This window comes from Carettochelys insculpta, chromosome 1 (assembly GCF_033958435.1).
Source record: "Carettochelys insculpta isolate YL-2023 chromosome 1, ASM3395843v1, whole genome shotgun sequence".
NCBI lineage: Eukaryota > Metazoa > Chordata > Testudines > Carettochelyidae > Carettochelys > Carettochelys insculpta.
In genome coordinates, this window is record NC_134137.1 from 137,751,291 (window position 1) to 137,773,719 (window position 22,429).

The 22,429-nt window shown below is 46.6% G+C and overlaps 1 long non-coding RNA gene across 1 annotated transcript; it reads left to right on the top strand.

The window, feature by feature from the left end:
* The first annotated feature begins 7,575 nt into the window (after window positions 1–7,575).
* LOC142006837 (uncharacterized) lies at window positions 7,576–20,262 on the top strand. The gene is made up of 4 exons (XR_012643834.1): window positions 7,576–7,650; window positions 16,695–16,886; window positions 18,357–19,260; window positions 19,426–20,262. It is a non-coding gene; the product is annotated as an uncharacterized LOC142006837 (long non-coding RNA).
* The last annotated feature ends 2,167 nt before the right edge of the window (window positions 20,263–22,429 follow it).

Genomic DNA, 22,429 nt, shown 5'->3' on the forward strand with positions numbered 1-22,429 from the left:
TGAAAAATGTGGGAGGGGACTCAATCCATACAGGAGAGTGTGGAACTGAAACTTGGTGAGTGAGTAACATCAGTGGTAGAGGGGAAGAGGAAACATCAACTGAGATAGAGGGAATTCGGGACCTTAACCAGAGGTGGGAATGGGGAATATTCTGGGTGGGGTGGGGCAACTTAAGCAGGTGTGGAGAGTGGGGAAATATGATGGGTGGGTAATGGGGATCTTAACTAGGAACGGGGAGGGGAGTGCTACTCCCAGGTGGGAGTGGATGGCTGTGAGCCATATTGGCCCCATGTAACCTGCCTACCTCTGGTATGGGGTCTCTGGCGGGGCTCTGAAGGGGCAGGCGGCACAGGGACATAGGGCCTGGAGGTGGCCTAGTGACTTTGGGCTGTGCAGAGAGCTTGTTGGGAGCGGAAAAGAGGGGGCCTGATTGGGAGGGTGAGCAGTGTGGGGGCCCTGGGTGGGGGTGGGGGGAGTGCAGGATTTGTCTGAGGAGCCTAGTGTGCTCCTCAGAACCTCAATGACAGCCCTGAGGTGCCCCACCAGCTCTGCCTATGCCTCCCTCTGCCAGGTGTACTGGCCACGGTACAGTTGAAGGCACGGCTGAGCAATATCCATGAACTGGCCAGGTGCCTCTATGGCACTGGCCCACAGTTTTGCCCTCTGGCTGTGAGCTCTTCTTCTGTGGGGGTGGGGTGACCGTTCCCCCCTCCTCCTCTTCCTGGCTGTGGAGCATCACACTGTTGTGGGGTCTTCCAGCCCCCCTCTGGCATGTCTGCAAGAATGGATAGGAAGACAGAAAGTCCATGGTTGGTGGCTGGAGGGCCACCTGCCACCCTGGGCACTAGCCACAGCCCCCCCATCAACAGGCATCATTGGGTATGAAATGTTCTGTAGGGGTTCCTGGCTATTCCTTCATGTTTCAGCACCACACCCAACTCCCTGCACATGTGGCTTGTGGTGCTGTCCCAGGGGGACCTGTTCTGTGTCCAGCATGGGGGCATCAGTCTTGGCAGTGGCCTTTTCGCAGCTGGGGTGCCACTATCCAATGTGCTTAGGTGTGCGCCCCATCAGGTACTTACTGGAGGGACCCTCTGCAGGGTCTGCTGATGCCCATCTTGCCATTGCCTGCCTGGAGGAGCGTGGTGGGATGTCAATAATGAGGTCCCCCTCGTCACTGGAGGCCTTGGTGGCCAGTTCTGTCCCGGGTTCTGGTGGGTGGCTTTGTGGTCCAGACTTCTCCTCTTCAGTGGGGTACAGATCATCAGAGACACTATTTAGGAGGTCTGCTGGGGAGGCGCTTTCCTGAAGGAGGCAGTGCAGATCCCCGCAATGGGCACAGGTCACAGAACCTGCACCTGATTGCCCAGCAGCATCCCTGGCCTTGGCATACCCCTGCTGTAGCTCTTTCACTTCACTACACACCTTGCTGGGGGTGCAGACTGGGTGACCTCTGCTGGCCAGTTGTTTCAAGAGGTGAACAAACGCAGACATGTTTCAACAGTTGCCCCCCATTTCCTTTAATACCTCCTCCTTCTTCCAGAGCTCAAGCAGATCCCTTAGCTTGGGCTCTGTCCACAAGGGCACCTTTTTCTTCAAGGGCTGGCCAGAATCCTGAGAACCTTGAGAGGGGTTAGACAGGGAGCCATCTGACTTCTCTGGAGGCAGGCTGATGACCGCTGTTGTTTATTTATTTAGTTGGCCTGAGTGTTAAGCATGAGGCTGGAGCTCATGCTTGAGCTGCTGCAAGCATGCTCTCAATTTCCTGTAAAGGGATTTCTGGGACCATGGGGCTTTACGCACAGTCAGATGCATACACCATAGAGCCCTGCAGCAGCAGGGCAGAGTGTCTTCAGAGTCCTTCTTGTCAGTCGCCATGAAGAATTCCTCTTCTGAAAGAGCAAAATGTGGAACATCTGCACACATTCGATTTTCGAAAGAGTATTTCGAAAGGGGGCCTTCTTCCTAATATGGGGAAGGAGGAGTGAAATCAAAATCTGGCCCGTGTTTCTCCAACTTAATTTCAACAGAGCTCGTTATGTGTGCAGACCATCCACGTGCTCTTTCGAAAGAGTACCAATTTTTTTATTTTTAAAGCTAGTGTAGATGTAGCTACCTTTTTTCCATCTCTTTCCACTCTGAACTATTTCTATGAGTAACATTTTGAATTACTGAGTTTTCACTTTAAAAAATGAATCAGATTCATTTATAAGTTGGTTTTTGAGCAATCATTCTCTACTGCTTCTCAAGACAGATAAAACTGAAGCCAGTATCCTTGGATTTGGGGCACCTGCAAAATCCCACATTTTCCTCCTGAGAGTTCTACATTTCCATAGAGAGCTTTCAGTGGGTCAAGAAACGGTGAAGGTAGCTTTAAGTGGAATTTGCCATAGCATTAGCCAAAGGAGGATGCTTGAGAACAAGGAAAAAGACTACATCCCTGCCTCTGGAGACAACCCTTGCAACTCCTAGCCCTTGGAAACAGGTTAGTGTATCAGAGGTTTCCATGCTTCCATGTTTTAAGCTAAATGTCTTAAAACGGTTAGAATTTAAACAAAGTTAATTATTATTTAATTATACACAATTACTATACATTTAATACAAACTGGAGTCTTCTCTCCCCTTAAAGTATTCAACTAATACCTCAGAGTTAACCAACAGTCTAGAGAGCCAAGAAAGTGATCTACTAACAGGCAAAGACCTTCTGACCCTTTCGTCCAGAGATGTGTATAAGAGAATTCCAATAACTGCTCAAGGAAACCCCCATGAAACCACAGCGCAATGTTAGAGCAATGGCTGACACTGAGAGATCACCAGACAATGCATGCCAGGACAGAACACAATGTTACTGGCAATCATCAAAATGTGAACTGTATAGATGGAAGGCTACCACAGTTCTTCAGCAGAGTCTAAATACAGCATGAAAGACTCTATCTAGATTAGTTATGTACTGAATTTATCACTCTAGGTCAGAATGAAATAGTGCCTTGAGAGAAGATGTCTGTCCAACAAAGGTCCAATATTGGCAGAAGAAGTACAATCTCTGAAACAAAGTGAATAAGGTGGACTATGGATGAAGGAAAAATAAATTGTTGGATGTACGTAATGCTTTAATTTACAAATTAAAACCAGCAGGAATGGAGGACTATTCCAATCCATATGACAAATGAGATAAGTGTGATGATATGCTGCCAAATTTCTAAGCAACATGAACAATAATTAGCCCATCATCACAGAAGAATGTAATGCAGAGGGTTACCAGGGTTATCTGCCAGTAACTCAGAGAAAACAGCAGCTGATAGCTCTCTCACCAACGCTCTGTTAAAATGCTGTCTCTAATATTGTCCAGAAAAGCCAACAGCAGTGCCAACCTACTCCTCAAAGCGCTTCTTTCAAGGCAAGTGGATTCCCAAACACTGTAGAGAAGCAAAGAAACAGATCTTCACTTGCTGAGGTCCAGAATATAACATGCCCTGAAAACACATTCTGATATTGAAAGTTCAGACCTCCAAGGCAATCAAAGCCACAAATTCATAATGAAGTGCATATGAGATGAGCTCCCTCAGCACACTGCATGATCAGACCTCAGGTTTGCTGAACAAAATCATCTGGGGAACACAACGATTATAAACTTGGCTTTCAATCTTTGTTTTATGTCAATAACGTGTCTAAAGAATCAATTCCTTAATATATTTTCTTTTATTATGCTAGAGCTAATTCTTTGCTCCTGTAGTTGTGAACAAAAACCAAGTTTCCAATTACCTTCATGTAGGACAATAAGACCTTCATATTCATAGACTGATTTATCCAGGCTCCCTATCTATTCAGGCTGAGTGTACTATGAAGGTCTGCTAGCTAAAACTGATTCAGAAACCATTCAACCATGTCTGCCACCCTACTTTTCACCCTTCCATGCACATTTCTGCAACCATCTTGTGCTTGGGGAGAAGCTTTAATTCGTGCAAACACACACATCTGCATGTATGATAGCTGCCATCTTGACTGATGCAGTAGGGATTGAAAGGCCCCGCAGCACTAAAATCAACAAGAGTGCATAGCTAGGCTGTGGTCTGTAGAGTGAAGGCTCTCTAGGTGGGTCCTGTAATGGACTCATATCCCCCATGGAGGTGGCCCAGAGGAAGACCTGTTACACTGTCACAAGTGGATTATGCAAATGAATACACTGTCTGAAAATGCTTACTTGGTCTTCTTACCTACAGCATATGCACAAAACCTAAAAAGACTAAAATTGAATGTAAAATCTGCCAGACAGTTCAGTAAGTCAGGCTTGTATCTTTCCCTCCTCTTTGTCAGGAAGGAAACCAAATGCTGGTTTCCATATGTATAAGCCAACCGTAATGCATTTTTATGCAAGAGAGGATAGGAAAAATGTTTTCAATACCGTAAAATTTTCTAGTCCTGCTTATCTCCAATGTGTTCTTTCATAAGGGTCTCCCCACAGCCACTCTGAGATATTCAATGTCCCAATAACATCTCTTGTTATTGTTGTTGTAGAAAGTGCCCAATTTTGGTGACAAAAAACTTCCACCTCCACAAGGGCCTTTTTTTTTTTCCTGTCAACAAACATGCAGTGTAGACACCAGGAGACTTGTGTTTTCAACAATGTCCAATGCAGCCTGTGCTTTCAATGCTGCAGCCCCAGATACAGGTACACAGCAATCTGCCCTTCCCCCTTAGGAGCCTGAGGCACTTTAAATTCCATTTCCTGCTGGCTGTCCCAGCATGAAGTGCTTTCATGTCATCATCCCAGCTAATTACAACTAGCTATTAAGCCAAAGACTCTCCAGCCTGGCGCATTGCAGAGCTTTTGGATCTGAACAGGGAATGGGGAGAGGAATTTGTTCAGCCCCAGCTGAGAGTGACCCATAGCAACTGCACTGTGGGTACCTTGAAGGGCACAGAGTCAGCAGAAATAGGACCTAACTCAGAGGATGGAATAATGGATGAGGAAGTAGAGACAGAAAAAGACGTGGCGCTCCCAGCGAGGAACCATTCTCCACTCCAGGAATGGTTCTCCACTCCTGAGCGGCATAGCCAGTCACAGCAACCACTTCATGGGGAGCAGGAAGTAGAAGATGAGATGCAGGGTAAGTGGCCATGGAATGAGGAGTGCAGAGTTGGAGGTAGGACACAAAAGTGGGAGGGTGGCTGTGTTTCCTTTAGCTGCACATAGCCCTCCCTGTGTTGCTAACCATTATGTCCAAGCAGGGCATTGGTGCTGAGATCTCAATGGAGTCCTGGAAAGATGCTTTGGAAACTTTGCCTGAGGTACTTGTTAATCCTCTGCTGCACAATCAATGGCAGTGCAACTGTCTCCCCTCCCACATTGCAGGACACCATCCCCTACAACTCTGCAATCACTGGGTGCAGGAACCAAAGTGGCACATAGGTGAGTCGCATATGGAGCACAGTGAAAGCTGCTGTAATTCAGGAGTTGAGCCCTGGTTTCCCTGACCTTCAGCACTGGTATGTCTGCTACATTGATATCCACCTGTGGAGAAGTGTGTCATAATTGGAACGGTTTTCCTGCAAAGCTGCTCCACAAGCCACAGCCATATTTTCTTTGTCCTTGTGCACACCCATCACCGCAGTCACCATTTCCAATGCTTGCAGGGATGCATGTCCCTCACAAGGATCAGTCAGAACGTGATTGGATTTGTTACAAAAGCTCCTTGTGCATGAAATGTTTCAATGGTGAGCTGGGATTTAACAATCTCTCTTCTGAGCATTATGTTTTATGGCTGGTATCTTTAGGTCTCATGGATGCACCCAGCAGATAGACTGCAGCAGATAAGAAAGAGACCCAAATGAAACAGGAAGGATTTAGTTGGGGGAGTGGGGTGATCAAACACTCCTCCATAGAGTCAAAGAGGCAGAAGGAGTAGTGAGTAATGAAGAGACAGGGCAGGAAAGACAACTCTGATCACATGATTTGGGTCAGGGAACAGCAAACTGACAGGCTGAAGTTTTTAATCAGACTGCAAATGGATCAGATGCTGGCTCGACCTCCCCTGAAGCACTTACACTTTTAAGGACATGTACACACATTATAAGGACTCTTTTCCTTCTATGGGAATCCCCAGTTTCTCCTGTACTCCACCTCCCCCACTCACAATGTTGACTAAGACAGTTGAACCTATAAACAGGTGTGAAGTTTTACCCTGTCAAAGTCCCTCCCTTACCAGTAAACATGGATGTTACGGTGTGTTTCACTGTAATTTGTCTTGATCAATAAAGGCAAACAGCAGAGCGATTTTATTTTCTGTCCCACACACCATAGTTGGTCCCAGATACAGGCTGTTCAAGGATTTTCTTGCACAGATATGTGTTACCTGGTATGGTAAGTGAAATGCAGTAAGGAAGCAACCCAAGAAAGGTAGATTTCAGTGTGCCATATGGTAACAGGGCTTCCTCAAAACTCCCATGATGGCAATAATAGCAGCCCTCTGAGCTCCTCTTTGGCTGCCCAAACTCTGCAACCAAGTGCTGTGCATCACTGCTCCACCCCGAGCAAACATTTCACCCTTAGATTCACAGAGATTATGCAATATACATCACGTAGCTATGATCATGGGAATATTATCCTTTACAAGGTCTAGCATGTCTTCATTTCCCCTTCAGTCTTCCAAAGGCATATGCTACTACCATAGTAAGAGATATAAAACAGCAGAAATGTAGCACTTTAAACACTATAGTAACAGAGAGATAGCCAGGTTAGTCTGTAGTCTATGAAAACAAAAAAGCAGTCATGTAGCACTTTAAAGACTAATGAAATAATTTATTAGGTGATGAGCTTTTGTGGGACAAACCTGTCAGCCAGCCTTGTAGTGGAGTGGGCCATTCTGTTAGAGACCTGAGACTTTGTGTTCTGGAGAAAAGGGACTTTAACAGCCTTCTACAGAGAGAATGTTCAGAACTACTAATCATACCCAAATACGACACTTTAACACGTGGTTGGAACAGGGACAGCAATTACCCGACCCAGTATAAGCACTCTTTCACATACTTTGATGTCTGACCTAACACTTAACTTCCCCACTCTTCACACACCCTCTCTCTCTGCTCTTCTATCTGATTCTCCAACCTTGATAACTTTTCTGATTTGTCAACCTTGATAACAATTTTGGACCTCTGTGCTTTATATTTTGAGTCTGTTCTGGTATGGCTATAGATCTGAAGAAGTGGGTCTGTCCCATGAAGGCTCATCACCTAATAAATTGGTTTTTTGTGCTGCATGACTGACTGCTTTTTCATTTTGATGTTCTACTACCATGTGCCACCAGCTAAGCCTGTTACTAAAACAATCCTTGCTGCAGCCCAGATAATGAACCAGGACTTTAAGGGGTAAGCCTGGTCTCTCAGGATTATAATAAACATTTCCTCATCTCCCATTATAATCTTGTTGTCTGGAAAGAATGTTCTCACCTGCAGCTTTCTGTACAGGCCAGTATTCCTTTCCACGAAACTTTATGTGTATGTCTTAAAGCAGCTACTTGCATTGTTGTATGGACCACAGTTATGCTGCCTCTAGAGATAATTTTTTTTTATTCTTCAGCTTTTGCAGACTGCACCAGATGAAAAGCAGTGGGGTGTGTGAGGCTTATAGAGGGCGGATACGTTGGGAGCTGGGTGAGTGTGTTTCTCTTCCCCTCATAAAAGAGCCCTTGAGGCTCATTAAGATCTGGCCTTCTGCAGCAGGTTAATTAGACACCTGGATCTGGTTAAGACTGAGAGGCTCACCTTTAAAAGGGTCTCCTGAGGCAAAGAAGGCAGGAAAGAGAAGAGGAATGAACCAGGAAGTGATGCTGGGGAACTGTGGTTTGGAGGAAAGAGGAGACTCAGCCGTATACCAGGGAGAAGGTGCTAGAGGGAAGCAGTGGGAGAAGGGTCCAGGGAAAGGCTTCTGTCATTGAGGTAGAGAAAAGACCTCCCCATCATCTGACACTATTTAGGGTCCCTGGGCCTGAGCCTAGAGTCATGGGTGGGCCCAGGCTCCCCACAAAGAGCTGCCCCAGAAGAAATATTGAGCACCAGGACCATATGAGGGGTCTTTCTGCATATGAGTGATTTGCCTATGATGAGAGTGACTCAGTAAGTTGAGAGCCTTACATCTGGAAAGACCATAAGCAGTGGGAGGATCACTGTGAGCATCTGAGGTATGCAAGAAAAGCCACCAGGAAGTGTGGGACCTAGAGGGCACAGCTGGAGCACTGCCACATGGACTTACATTAATTGCCTTCCTTATAAAGAACGTTCATCTTATTACAATGTGAATAGTAATGAGAGTTTGGACATCAATGCAATTGAGGATATGTGTCTGCATTTATATGTACACAGAAGTGGTGTCTCTGAGCTTTTCAGAGGCTGGATGCATGCTGGGTGGTCATTTAGCACGTCTCTGGTGGCTGCACAATAAATTGCTCATGTAAGTCAAACTCTTTCTGCAATATAAATCCGAGGTACTTAAAAAGCAAACAAGCAAAAACCCACTGGTCCTAGTCAAGTTGCATGCCACAGAATAAGCTTAATCAGAAAATGGCTATACAGTAGAAATCCATTCTTGAGTAGCTGCTCCAACAGTGAAGAGCAATCAAAAATATGAGATTAAATACAGGAAAAAATGCAAAGTCCATGAAGCCTTCTTCTTTGCCATGAAATTTCATTGAGAACATAAAAGCCCTCCATTAACAAAACTAGAAAGCAACTGTTCTCTTCAAGCTTAATTAATGCTGCTCCTTCGTAACCTTGGGTAAAAGATACAAAAGTAGTGGAAGGCATTGTTGATTGTTTTAATTATTAATTATTAGTTATTACTTTATTTATTCAGTGCAAAGAGTTCTGAGTGGCTCCTCTGAGTTGGGCAGTTATTCTCTGGCGTTCCATTCTAAAGTTGGATACCATACTCTACATTAACTTTGTATACATAGACTGCCAGTCTGAGTCTGTACAGAATATCAGTGATCTGCTCATGAATCTCCAGCAGTCCAGTGTTCCACTTCAAAACTGAAATGTCTGCATAGTAGCTTGCAAATTCCTGGTGAGGCTGATGCTAACAGACACCTATAAGTTTACCTAAAATCACCCTATGGCTAAGCAAGGAAAGATAATTCAAATTTTATGAAGTGCATAAGATTATCTGCTTTTTTGTTGTATTCTTATTTATCCTTCATATTCATGAGAAAATTAAATGCTCAAATATCTGGTTTAATTGACAAAAGTTGTGTCTGTTGTACACACCCAGCAAGTACATTCTTTCTGTGGTTTTAGATAATTATAAAATGATGGGAACTCCTTATAACCAGAGTTGGAAACAGTTGGACCTGTTGCATTCCAGAAAGAAACATCTCCATACTTCTAAGTTCAATAATCATATTTTCTTCCTTAAGAGGAGACACAAACAGCCAACATTTTATCTCATCGTAGTCTTTATTGAGGGTGAATGAGGCAGAGCAGAACATAAATTATAAAAGCAAGGTGCTAATTATCACTGAAATTCAGAGGACAAAAATCCATGAAGATGGCACACATTGATGATTGATGGTGTAAGTCTGCTCATAAATGGATCAAAATAGTGCATTAAGATTGGTTTTACAACTATTTCTCTGGCTTGTGACAACAGGATGCTTTTCCTTTGACACACCCAATTGTGATTTTGATCCATGTGTTATTCAACCAAAAGGATATGCTTTTTAATCAGTGAAATAAATTCCAATTAATATCAGTTAATTATAATGCTCTCTCTGGGATATGAAAATGAAAAAATTACCCAAAGTAAAATTAAATAAGCTTACCCCAACTTTTTTAACTTCTTCATTTAAACTGCTGATATTTTATGCCTAAGGATGTAAGTTGAAGCTATGCTAGCTAGTTAAGGTTCTTGTGCTTCAATTGCTTATTTATTCCTGAGCTGTGGGGAGGGAGGGAGGAAATCCTTCTTTTATAATAATTTAATGGTAGGCTGAAACTGTTTTCTGCCTCTTGCATAGATCACTTAAGATACATACCTGATGACAAGTGAACTAATACTGTGCAGAAATCTAGATGCAGTGGGAGAGAGAAGAAAAACAGAAGATCTAAATGTACTCTGCATTTTAAAGGCTAGCACTAAAATTTAGAGCAAAATTCTCCTTCAGGTTATTATTCTGGATGTCTGCTACATTATTCTGATCTCCCTTCGTGTCTCGTATTTCCAGGCAAGTAGCGGGAGTAGACTATTGCAGCTGAGATCCATTATGGAGATATGAGCTGATGTTTTCACCATGAAACTTTTTACTTCACTGTGTGATCCTATTTCTGGTGAACTTTCACTCTTCGCGTTTAAAGCAGACACTGTTTGGCATATAGTTGCCATAAAAATGCAGTTAGCCTTGTAAAATTGTTGGCTTGACATCTACTATGTTGAAACCAAAACAGTTCGTTTTTTATTGGCAAAGTTATTGGATCGAGTAATTTTCCATGGACTTCCCAAACTGTACTTTGCTAAAATATTCTTCACTATTTTCATTTTGACACTGTGCTAATCTGGTGTCTATATTTAATTGTTTAAAGATCAACACTGACATTTTTATGTACTGTGCATGTTTTTTGGAATAAAGAAAAGGCTTTCTATGAAAGGAAGACTTCAGGTAATGGAGAATCAGTAGATCTGAGCCCAAAAAAGCATCATAGTTAAGAGGTTAGCTAAGCAAACTACAATCCTCCACAAGAGGTCAGTGAGTAAAAAATACTGGTTCAGATTCTAATCTGTGCCCAGTTTCTGGGTGCTACCAATCAAGTTGTGGTTCCTGAATTCTGGGACCATTTTCACAAAGACTAAGATTAGACATTCATGGAGTCTAAAGCTAAATCTACACTATGAGATAAATTCAGATTTAAGGGAGTTAGCTCAATATTACCATGTGACTGTCTTCACCGTAAATTCCATTAGCTTGATTTAGAGAGTACTAATATCATTGGTACCTGCTGGGGGTAGTGCCAAATTCAAATGTAAAAGTTCAAATAAAGGCCAGTGTGGAAGTGCCACATCTTAAAATCAAATTTATTAGCCTCCAGAGGTGTCCCGTATGTAACCCACAACACCCCACAGTGCTCTGTTCTGACTGCTGCTTTCCAGGTGTGCAGGAATTAGGAAACAGGAAGACGGTGAATTTCAAATCTGGAGCAGGAAGCCTGTGGCTGTGGGATCACGTTTGAATGAGAGCCTGATACATGTCTGTCTGTCTTTGCTGTTAGCGCTGTGAGCAGATCTACCCATTACACATAGCCCCAACACAGAGTTCATGGGTCTGTCTCTGCACTTGGTATTTTTTTCTGCACTGCCTGGTGCCAGCCACAGCCTCACCATACCATGTGGCATCAAGGCTGTTGTGGGGGTCGTTCTTGTATGAGAGGCTGAGAAACTTCCCAGTGGTTTACATGTGTGTGCACCCACTCTCCCTCTCCCACAGGCGCCACACAGTCAGAGTCTTTCCCATGCTCAGCCACATCACATGGGTAGCCTCCGACCCAATAAAAGGACGTGCCTGCTGTTTGGTGCTGACCATGCTGCCAGGCAGCACCATGTCCTGGCTTGCATGTGGTTAGGGCTCCAAGGGCAGGAAAGATTTTGGGGGGCTTGCAGCTGCTGGGGGAAGTTTCTGCCAGCGGCTACAAATTGCGGGGCCTGACTGCCATCCAGGGAGAACGTTTCATGTCACCCTTGAGCCACAGACCCCACACCCCACAGCCAAAAAAGATTTTTGGGGACCATGTCAATTGGCCAGTCAACCTTCCAAACACCAAATCTCCCCATAAGGGCAATGAAATTTGGCAAGCCCAATCCCCCATCCCCAATGTTGGCAATGTCTGTGTAGTGAAGAGGGAAGACAAAGATCTTTTTTCCTAGCCTTTTCTATCCTCCTCCTTCTAACTTTGCACCCCTTCACACAGGGAAGAGTGGGAGGAGGGCCAGCTGAAAATACAGACTGTGCACAGAAGCTGTATAATGAACTGGGAAGCCAAATACTCTCCCCTCAGCAACTCTCTTTTTTCAAAAACTTTATCGTCAACTCTTTTTTTCAGGCTTTTCATCATCCCTGTGTTATTTTCAGGGATCAGATGTAATCAAGGGAGGGTGAACAGTCAGTTGAAAGCCAGTTGAGAAGACACACACTGACTGATTTTTTATAAACTCCTTAATAATTCAGTTATAGATAGAGTTTTAAAAAGCAATTCAGTTACAGAAGAAAGAGATTTCTGTTAATTTGATTATCTTTTTTGATGCCCTACTTTTTTCTTCCTTCCACCTGGAAAAATGGACATTTGACTACAATGGGAGCGGAATAAGAGAAATGCAATGTGGGAAGATGATGTCAAATACCAGCAAAAAACCCCAGAATGCTGCAGGGATGAGGAAACTGTAGGATAGGTTCCCACAATGCATGGCTGCAACAGTCAATGTTTGCTGATCAAGTGTAACAGCAATGTCGACTTTCTGAGGAGCACATGGGGAAGTGAGGATAGTCACATTCAGATTTATAAAATCCAGACCATGTCTATACTAGCCCAAAACTTCGAAATGGCCATGTAAATATCCATTTTGAAGATTACTAATGAAGCGCTGAAATACATATTCAGCGCCTCATTAGCATGCGGGCGGCTGAGGCATTTTGAAATTGCTGTGGCTCGCTGCCGTGCGGCTAGTCCACATGGAGGTCCTTTTTGAAAGGACCCCAGGAACTTCGAAATCCCCTTATTCTTATTCTGCCGTTAGGAATAAGGGGATTTCGAAGTTGTCGGGGTTCTTTCGAAAAGGACCCCTGTCTGGATGAGCTGTGGCAATTTCGAAGTGCTGCGGCCGCCTGCATGCTAATAAGGTGCTGAATATGTATTTCAGTGCTTCATTAATAAACTTTGACATGGCCATTTGCATGGCCATTTCAAAGTTTTGGGCTAGGATTGATGAAGTCCCAGTGTCACAAAATCAATATTATTAAATTTGAATTTATCTTGTAGTGTAGACGTAGCCTAAGGCCAGAAGGACCCATTAGATGATTAGTGCATTACTTTGAGCTGCATATCATATGCAATTCAGTTTCACTTAGTCACCCATGTGTTGAGCAGAGTAACAGGATGCCTTTTGGGAAGATATCCTTTAGTTATGATCTGAAGACATCAAGATATGGAGAATTCATCATGTTCCCACTTGCTATAGTCTAGAGGCGCCTGAAGGCTCCTTCTTAAACTTAACTGGATGTTTATGTCCTGTAGGAGCCATTACCCAAGCTGAGAATATCCAGACTTCAGCAGCGCTGTAGTGACACCCTGGATGTGCTCCTTATGATTGTGACTGCCCAAAAGGGGTCAGGAACTGGAGCTGGCAACAGTATCTCTCAGCCATTTGGAAGTCCCACCTCCACACAGGAATCCTTGGTTAGGGAGTCATCTTTGTGCACTGTAAAGGCCATCTTGATGAAAGAACAAGAACATCTACACTTGTTTCATCAATCTCCAGAAGGCATTTCACAGCATAAATCAGAATGTGACTTGCTTAGTGTTGGAGTTGTATGGAGTGGATAACAGACTGATACTGTTATTGAAAGACATCAGTGACAATGCGGAGACAGCAGTGAAATGTGCAAGAAGTTGTGAATTTGGTTTAGCATGAGTAGAGGTATGATACAAGGAGATCAGATATTGCTGAGTATCTATATCAAGTATCTAGAGAAAGTGATGGACAAGATCAAGGAAGAAGTAGAAGGGATATCTGTGCATGGGTTAAGAATTAACATATTGAGGTTTGCAGATGATATAGTTATCATTGAGAAAGATGAGGAAAATCTAGCAAAAATGGTACAGGTGCTAAATGAGGAAAGGAAGTGGCATAGACTGATTATGAACATTGATAAAACAAAAGCAATGTCATTTGGAGATAAGGAAATAGGAAGGAAGATCAGTGTCGATGGGATTGAACTAAAGAATGTAGAGAAATTCACACATCTGGGGAGCAATATAATGTATGACCTACACTGTAAGAAGGAAATAGTGACTAGAATAGTGAAAGCAAGAGCGAGTCTGAAGGTGATGGATAAGATCTGGAAAAGCAAATCGATTAGCTTAGGAATGAAGCTGAGCATCTTGAAAAAGTGTGTATTCAGCAGCATGTTGTACGGATGTGAGACATAGGTGATAACAAAAGGTTCAAACAGAAGAATATTGATGTTCAAGAGGAGTTGTTATAGAAAGATCCTGAGAATAGGACGCATGCAGAAGGTCACCAACATGGAATTATATAGGAAGATACAGCTGAAAGAGAACCTATTGCAGAAGATTATAGAAAGGAAGTTACAGCTCTCTGGGCATATTTGAGAATGAATGATGAATGAAAAATCAAGACCCTGGTATTGGGAATAATGGACGGTTCAAACAGGAGAGGCAGACCCCACAGAGAATGCGTAGATGATATAGTAGGTTGGTGAGGAGCTAGTCTACAGAAATGCAGGCAGCAGAGGAAGCCACTCTATACTGCCTTCATCGACCTGACCAAGGCCTTCAACTTTGTCAGCAGGGATGGACTATTCAAACTGCTCCACAAGATAGGCTGTCCACCACGGTCACTCAAGATGATCCAGTCTTTCCATGAAGACATGAGAGGAACCACCCAATATGATGGCACATTATTGGATGTTTTCAGCATCAGAAGCAGCGTCAAACAAGGATGTGTCCTTGCTCCAACATTGTTCAGGATCTTCTTCGCTTTCCTTCTGAAGCATGACTTTGGATCTTCAACAGAGGGTATCCTTTTGCATACAAGAACTGATGGGAAACTGTTTAATCTTGCAAGGCTGAAAGCTAAATCTAAGGTGCGGGAAGTCCTCATCAGAGATATGCTGTTCGCAGATGATGCTGCTGTAGTGTCACACACAGAAGACCAGCTTCAGAAACTGCTGGATCAGTTCTCCAAAGCATGCAAGGACTTTGAGTTTTCCATCAGCCTAAAGAAGACAAACGTACTTGGTCAGGACATTGCTGAACCTCCATCAATCAGCACTGACAACTATACATTAGAGGTCGTCCATGAGTTTGTTTACCTCGGGTCCACCATCACTGACACCCTATCATTGGGGACTGAGCTAAATAGAAGGATCGGAAAAGCAGCCACAACTCTGTCCAGACTCAGCAAGAGAGTGTGGAATAACATCAAGTTGTACACCCACACCAAAATGAAAGTCTACAGAGCCTGCATCCTCAGCACCCTCCTTTATGGCAGCGAGCCTTGGACCTTGTACACCCGCCAGGAAAAGAGGCTGAACGTCTTCCACTTGCGCTGCCTCAGGTGCATCCTTGGAATATCGTGGAAGGACAGAGTGTCCAACACCGCCGTCCTTGAGCAAGCTGGAATCCCAACCATGCACACCCTCCTCAGGCAGTGGCGGCTCTGCTGGCTTGGCCATATCCACAGGATGAATGATGGAAGGATCCCAAAAGACATCCTGTATGGCGAGCTAGCCTCTAGCAAAAAAACTCCCGGACGCCCCCAGTTGCGCTACAAAGATGTTTGCAAGAGGGACTTCAGGGAGGTAGACATTGAGCCGGACAGCTGGGAGGAGCTGGCAGACAATCGCAGCAGATGGAGGCAGGAACTACACAAGGGCCTTCAGAAGGGTGAGTTGAGGATCAGACAGCTAGCAGAGGAGAAGCGAGCCCACAGAAAGCACAGTACGGACCTGCCAGACACCCATTACACATGCAACAGATGCAGCAAGGACTGTCACTCTCGTGTGGGCCTTAACAGTCACAGTCAACGCTGCAAATGATGATTCCAAATGGAATTACGAAGGGCGCGATCCACAGTCTACGTAGACTGAAGGATGCTACTGTTACTAGTACTACTACTAGTCTACAGAAACTAAGCCACTCTGCGCTGGACAGGGAAAGATGGAAGGAAATAGTGAGAGAGGCATCAGACACCAACGGGCACTGAGCTCATGGTTGTTGATGATGATGATGATGATAAATCAGAGAACAAAAGTATAACAGATGTCCACATACTATCAAATCAATGAAGAGTTTGAATAATAAATTATTTTAAGAAACATCTCAAACGCATTAGAAAGTATTATATGCATATGTTATTTGGTGATACAGTAAATAATGAAAAATATATCTGAGAATATAAATCTGAGTGCAGACAAATAAAGAGGAAGAGACAAAATTATCTAATAAATTCTGTGTCATGAAGAGTCATCCTCAGATATGTGAGATGCATAGACTAGCGATATCTGCATCTGATAGGGAAAATGAGAATGTATAGACTCAACTGTCATTTCTCATAAAATCAACATTTCTGTACTGGAGCTGAAAAAGGAACAAAAGCACTCTTATTAATATAAAAGTCTGTTTTCTTGAGTTTCATTTACCATTCGTCAAAGCTGGAAGCCTTAGGCTGTCTTTCAGCTTTCGGGTGTTATTGTAAACTTTTTAATGGTTTTGGTTTATAACTGAGCAACTCAAACACCACCACTGTGTTTTGCTTGGTGGCAGTGGAAATACTCAGAGTTTCCCACGAATCTACTCAAGTTTCTTGGCGGGATTTTGTTGAAAGGTTTGCCAGAACCTGGCAGTGTTCTGAGTTTATAGAAAATCTGATACATCATCAGCTTCTCACCTTAATCCTACTCTCTCTATTTTTGCAGTTGTGTTTAGAAGGAATGCGTAATCTTCCGTAGAGTATCCCACTGTGATACAGCTTGGTCACCCATGCCACATTATGGCTGTGTCTACACTACAAAAAGACGTAGAGCATCTAAACACTCCCTCGTTCGAAGTTAAACTGCTGGGAACGGAGTACAGACTTCGAAGTTGGGCTCCTTACTTTGAACTTACAAGTAAGGGAAAATGTGCGTAGACTCTCTGCTGGCTACTTCGACGTAGTGCCTAACTTCGAAGTTAACTTTGACACTAGTTCCTAGAGTAAACACAACTTGTGTGTAGCATGTAGACAATTCATTTAGGGTCATTAGCAAATATTGTAACATTTTAATTTAAAGGCATGGAACCATTTTCATTAGGAATACTATCTTCTGCATTTAATTAAGTATATTTTTCTTAAACTGCAGTGTCAGTAATTCTCTGTGGATTTGGTTGACCCTCTCCTGATTTTAGGAGTGTTCAGAATTCTTTGTGTGTATTTCATGTCAGGACCACAAGGCTATGTGCCTTTGTTTGATTCTGTTTGCTATTATGGTAATTGTGTCGGTCCAAGGATAAGTAGGTAAGGTAATATCTTTTATTAGCCCATCTTCTGTTGTTGGAATACACAAGCTTTTAAACTACATAGTTTTTCAGATATGAAGAAATAAATCAGAATATCAGAGACAAATTGGGACAGGCAGTTAAGCAATAACGGGTAACACACTTTGTAGGTTTTTGTTTGTTTGTCTTTATTTCAGTTTTTGTTTGTTTGTTTGGTTGGTTTTGTGTGTGTGTGTGTGGTGAGTCATTTGAGGATGTTTTCTATGATTCTTGATATTTCTTCAGTAAGATACATTGTGTCTGTCAGTTCATATGTTCATCTATCTGGAAAACTAAGTAGAAGGTTCCTGTTGGGGTTCTTCAGGGAAGGATTTGTTGGTATCTTTAAACTCCTGTATGAATTGTGGTGTCGGGTTCTTCTTTTGGTTCTTTCTACTATGTAGGGTGTCAGACAGTTGTTTGATGGCCTTGTTTCTATAACAATGAAGAATTATGATAGCATCCCCTTTGTCTTCTGATCTGGTCAATTTCTGTTGGATGGACTGCATAGTTGTATAGCTATGATGATTACACACTATTCATAATTCTACTACAACTTTTCATAGTTGAAGGGTCCTACATATGCCCATCACTACATATAGTGTACCTCATCCCACGCCCTGAATGCTCTAATAACTATGTGGGTGAAACCAGACAACCACTAAGGCCTCAAATGAACTATCACAGGGCAATGACAGACAAAAACACCATATCACAAATCCACAGATGACCTCTCAGTTCTCATCCTCAAAGGAAACCTGAAAAACATGTTCGGAAGGTGCCCTTGTGAGCTCAAATTCATAGTACTGCTAGACACCAAAAACATGGACTTAGTGGGATCACTGGTTTCATAGCTTATTCAATAATCTGTAATACACACCAATCTACTAATCCTTAATTGCTCTCTTTAAAGCCCTTTTGTACAACAAATCTAATGCTTATTACTGCTCCACTTCAAATAATCAAGAGATAGAATGTTACTCTTAGGTTGATTATAAAATTCTGAAAAAAAAATTAAAAAAGGATCAAACATCTTTATTTTTACTTTTTCCATTTTCAACCAGTACTAGAAGTCAGCTTTCTGAGATTCCATTTCCAGCTCTGTTATTGACCCACCATGGCTACGTCTACACCAGCACACTACGTCGAAGTAGCGTATTTTGACGTAAGAACATCGAAATAGGCTACTTCAACGCGTATCATCTACATGTCCTCCAGGGCTGTTGCCATCAACGTTCAACGTTGAAGTAGCGACAGGGAAAGTCGAAAGGAGCTGCTCCAGAAGGAAATGCAGACAGTCTACACACACAAGCGCTCCCCATCAAAATGAGGGGCCAGGAAAGCCCGCGGAGCGGGTCACAGCCTGGATTAGCCCTCCTGGGTCAACAGCAAGCTGCTCCTTTAAAGGGCCCCTCCCAGACACACCCGGCCTGCACAGCACAAGGTCCGCAGGGTACTCTCCAGACTCTCGCAGACCAAGGCACAGCAGATATGGACCCCCAGCAGCAGCAGCAGGAAGAGGAAGCCCTCCAGGTAGTCATCCAGGGGGCAAGCGCCCTGCTAGGTGCTGCCCGGGAGGCTGCCCAGTGGTTCCTGCCAGAGGACCGCTCCCTGGGGACAGACGGAGATGCCCCTGACCACTGGGCTCCTCTCTTCCTCCCCCGCTGGCTGCTCCCTGGCCTCTGGAGCTACCCCACCAGCTCCTAGTGGTGGGAGCAGCTCATCATGCAGGATTGGGATGACAACATGTGGCTGCTGAACTTCTGCATGCACCGGCAGACCTTCCTGGAGCTCTGCCAGTGGCTCACCCCTGCACTGAGGCACCAGGACACATGGAGGCAGCGTGCCCTCCCCGTTGAGCAGAGGGTCGCAATAGCCGTCTGGAAGCTGGCCACTCCAGACAGCTACCACTGTGTGGGACAGCAGTTTGGAGTGGGAAAGGCCACGGTTGGGGCCGTCGTCATGGAAGTAAGGAGGCCCGGGCATGCACCCATTGGGGGGAAGGGATGGGAGCTGGGGAGTGAGGGGCTGGGTGGGAGGTATACCCGGGGAAGTGCCCAGGAGGGGGGCCTGCGGGGAGGGCCCTGGGACACTCTGCACACACTCATGGGTGCCTGTGTTCCCTCCCCACAGGTGGTCCGTGTGCTCAATGCCATGCTGCTCCAGAGGGTCGTCCAGCTCGGGGACCTGGACGCAGCTGTTGTCGGATTTGCTGTCATGGGGTTCCTGAACTGCTTCAGGGCCCTGGACGGGACCCACATACCCATCCACGCCCTGGACCACAACGGAGGAAGATACATAAACCTCAGGAGCTACCACTCCATGGTCCTGCAGGCCATGGTGGACAGTCAGGGCCACTTTCAGGACATGTACGTGGGGGTTAGCCCAGCAGCACACACGATGCCCGTGTTTTTAGGAACTCGGGCCTGTACCACTGGCTGGAGGTGGGGACCTACATCCCCCAGAGGGAGATCCCTCTGGGGGACACCACCATGCCCCTCTCCCTCATGGCAGACGCGGCATACCCCCTCCAGCCCTGGCTCATGCACCCGTACACCAGCCACCTCAACGCCAGCCAGGAGCAGTTCAATGCCTGCCTGAACCACGCCTGCCAGGTGGTGGAGAGGACCTTCGGCCATCTGATGGGCCGCTGGCGGTGTCTCCTTGCCCGACTGGACGTCAGCCTCCAGAACATCCCCCCATGTTGCGGGCATGTGCTGCATGCTCCACAACATTGTCAAGAGCAAGGGGGAGGCTTTCATCCAGGGGTGGGCGGTCAACGCCGGCACGAGCTTCCCTCAGCCAGATGCTGCACCCAGCCACCAGGCCCACCATGAGGGGGTATGGGTCCGTGAGGCCCTGCAGGCCCACTTCGATCAGGGAAACCCCTGAGCACCTCTCTGGTCTTCCCCAGAGGACCCCCCCCACATACAGCCCACACTGCCCACACACCTCCCCCAACACCCACATGCCACCCCCTCCAACAAGCACACGCCTCCAGTTATTTGGAAAATAAAACTTTTTTTTTTTGAAAACTGCTAACTTTGTTTTGTGCACAATAGAAACTGCAACCAATATACAAAGGGGGACAACTACATACGTGGGAGACAACTATATACTTGGGGGCCTGATGGACAGCTTGGCCATTGGCCCATCAGTCTGGGGTGGGGGTAGAGTGGTACCACCCCCAGCAGGTACGGCTTGTGACCCCCCCTGTGTCTGCAGTCCCCAGTGTGGCTGGCTGGGGGCTGGGAGGACTGGCAAGTATGGCCAGGATACCTCCACTGGCTGGTCTTCAGCCCCAGTGGGCTCTGGTTCTGGGGAGCTTGCAGGTGGCACGGCAGGTGGGGTGGCAGGTGGGGCAGCAGGCAGCGAGGCAGGAGGCAAGGCAACAGTTGGAGCAGCAGGGAGGGTGGCCCAGGGGCAGCTGGGGGCGGGAGCTGGGTGACGGCCTCTCGGATTGACCCGGCTATGTCCTGGGAGACCCACATGAAGTCCTTTCACACTGCCCACCGCCGGGTGGACTCCTTCTTCTCAAAGCAGAGTCTATCCTCTGCCACCTCCGTCTGCCGCTGGAGAGCTGCCAGGAGCTGGGGGTCCACAGGGGCCATCCCCAGGGTCCGGCGGTGGTGGGACCATCCTGCTGGCCTTGGGGGTGTCTCTGGGCGCTGGTGGAGGCTGACCTCCAGCGGGCTGTCGGATATGAAGGAGGGTGCCTGGCTGCTGGGGGCGTCAGATGATGCAGCTGCGGAGAGGGAGAGAGGGAGGGGAGGCTGTTAGTACTGTGCCCTTGCCTGTGGCCCATTCCCCCCGCCCCTCCTTGGGTGCTGGGTCTCTGTCCCCATCGGTGGGTGTGATGTCCCTGTTGGGCGTCCCCATTGCATGGACCCCCCGCCCCCGGGGCTAGGCACAGTGCTGTCCATGGGTACGGGTGCTGATGGGCAATGATGGCTGTGCCACCATCCTGGGACCATGCTGTGGCTGGGCGGTTGCAGGTTGGGGTCCACTGGGGGTGTGTGAGGCTCCCAGCCGTGTCTGGTGCCCCTGCCCCATGGCCCATGGGTGTGTGCCCTGTGGGGTACGTACCTGACCGTCCAGTGCAGCAGTCAGGGGAACCCCAGTGGGTGGATGCCCGGCTGGTGCTCCGGGAGGGGAGGTTAATGAGCAGCCCCCCCTCCTCACTGCTGGACCCTTCCTCCGCTGTCCCGAGGGGTGGCTCCTCAGGTGGGCCCTGGTGTGGGGCTGGCCTCCAGGCCGGACTCCGGCTCTAAGGCCTGCTGGGGCTCGTTGCTCATGGTGTCAAGGGTGGCCGGGGGGAGGAGGTGTCCCGGGGGCCCAGGATGGCCCTGAGCTCCCTGTAATAGGGGCAAGCAGCAGGGGCGGCCCCAGACCGGCTGGCCGACTCTCGGGCCCGGGTGTACCCCTGCTGCAACTCCTTCACCTTATTCCGGACATGGTCCAGAGTGTGGGCAGGGTGACCCCAGGCAGCCAGGCCCTCGACCAGTTGGACGAACGCTTCTGCATTCCACCGCTTGCTCCCCATCACGTGGAGCACCTCCTCCTCGCCCCAGAGCCCCAGCAGGTCTCGGAGTTTGGCTTCCAACCAGGAGGGGCTCTGCCTCTTTTTGGCCCCCCACTTGGCTGCTGGGGGTGCCTGGGTCCCCTCAGGAGGGGAGCCCCGGGGGCGGTCAGGGAGCTGGCTTGATGCCATGGCTGGTGGCAGTGCAGATCGGGGCCTCTGGAAAGAGTGCAGGGCTAGCACGTGCTTGTGCTGCTGCCTGCATGCTCTCAGCTTCCTGCCACAGGGTCCGTGTGCTTTAAAGGCTGCTGCGTGTGGGGAACATAAAGCCCCGCAGGGGCTGGACAGAGTGCCTGAACCCCTCAGCTGATGGCCGCCATGGAGGACCCTGCTATTTCGACGTAACGGGACACGGATCATCTACACATGCCCTACTTCGACACTGAACGTCAAAGTAGGGCGCTATTCCCACCTTCGGACGGGACTAGAGATTTCAACGTCTCGCTGCCTAATGTCAATTTCAACAACGAAATAGCACACGGCGTGTGTAGATGCGACGGGTGCTATTTCGACATTGTGCCAGCTACTTCAAAGTAGCCGGATAGTGTAGACACACCC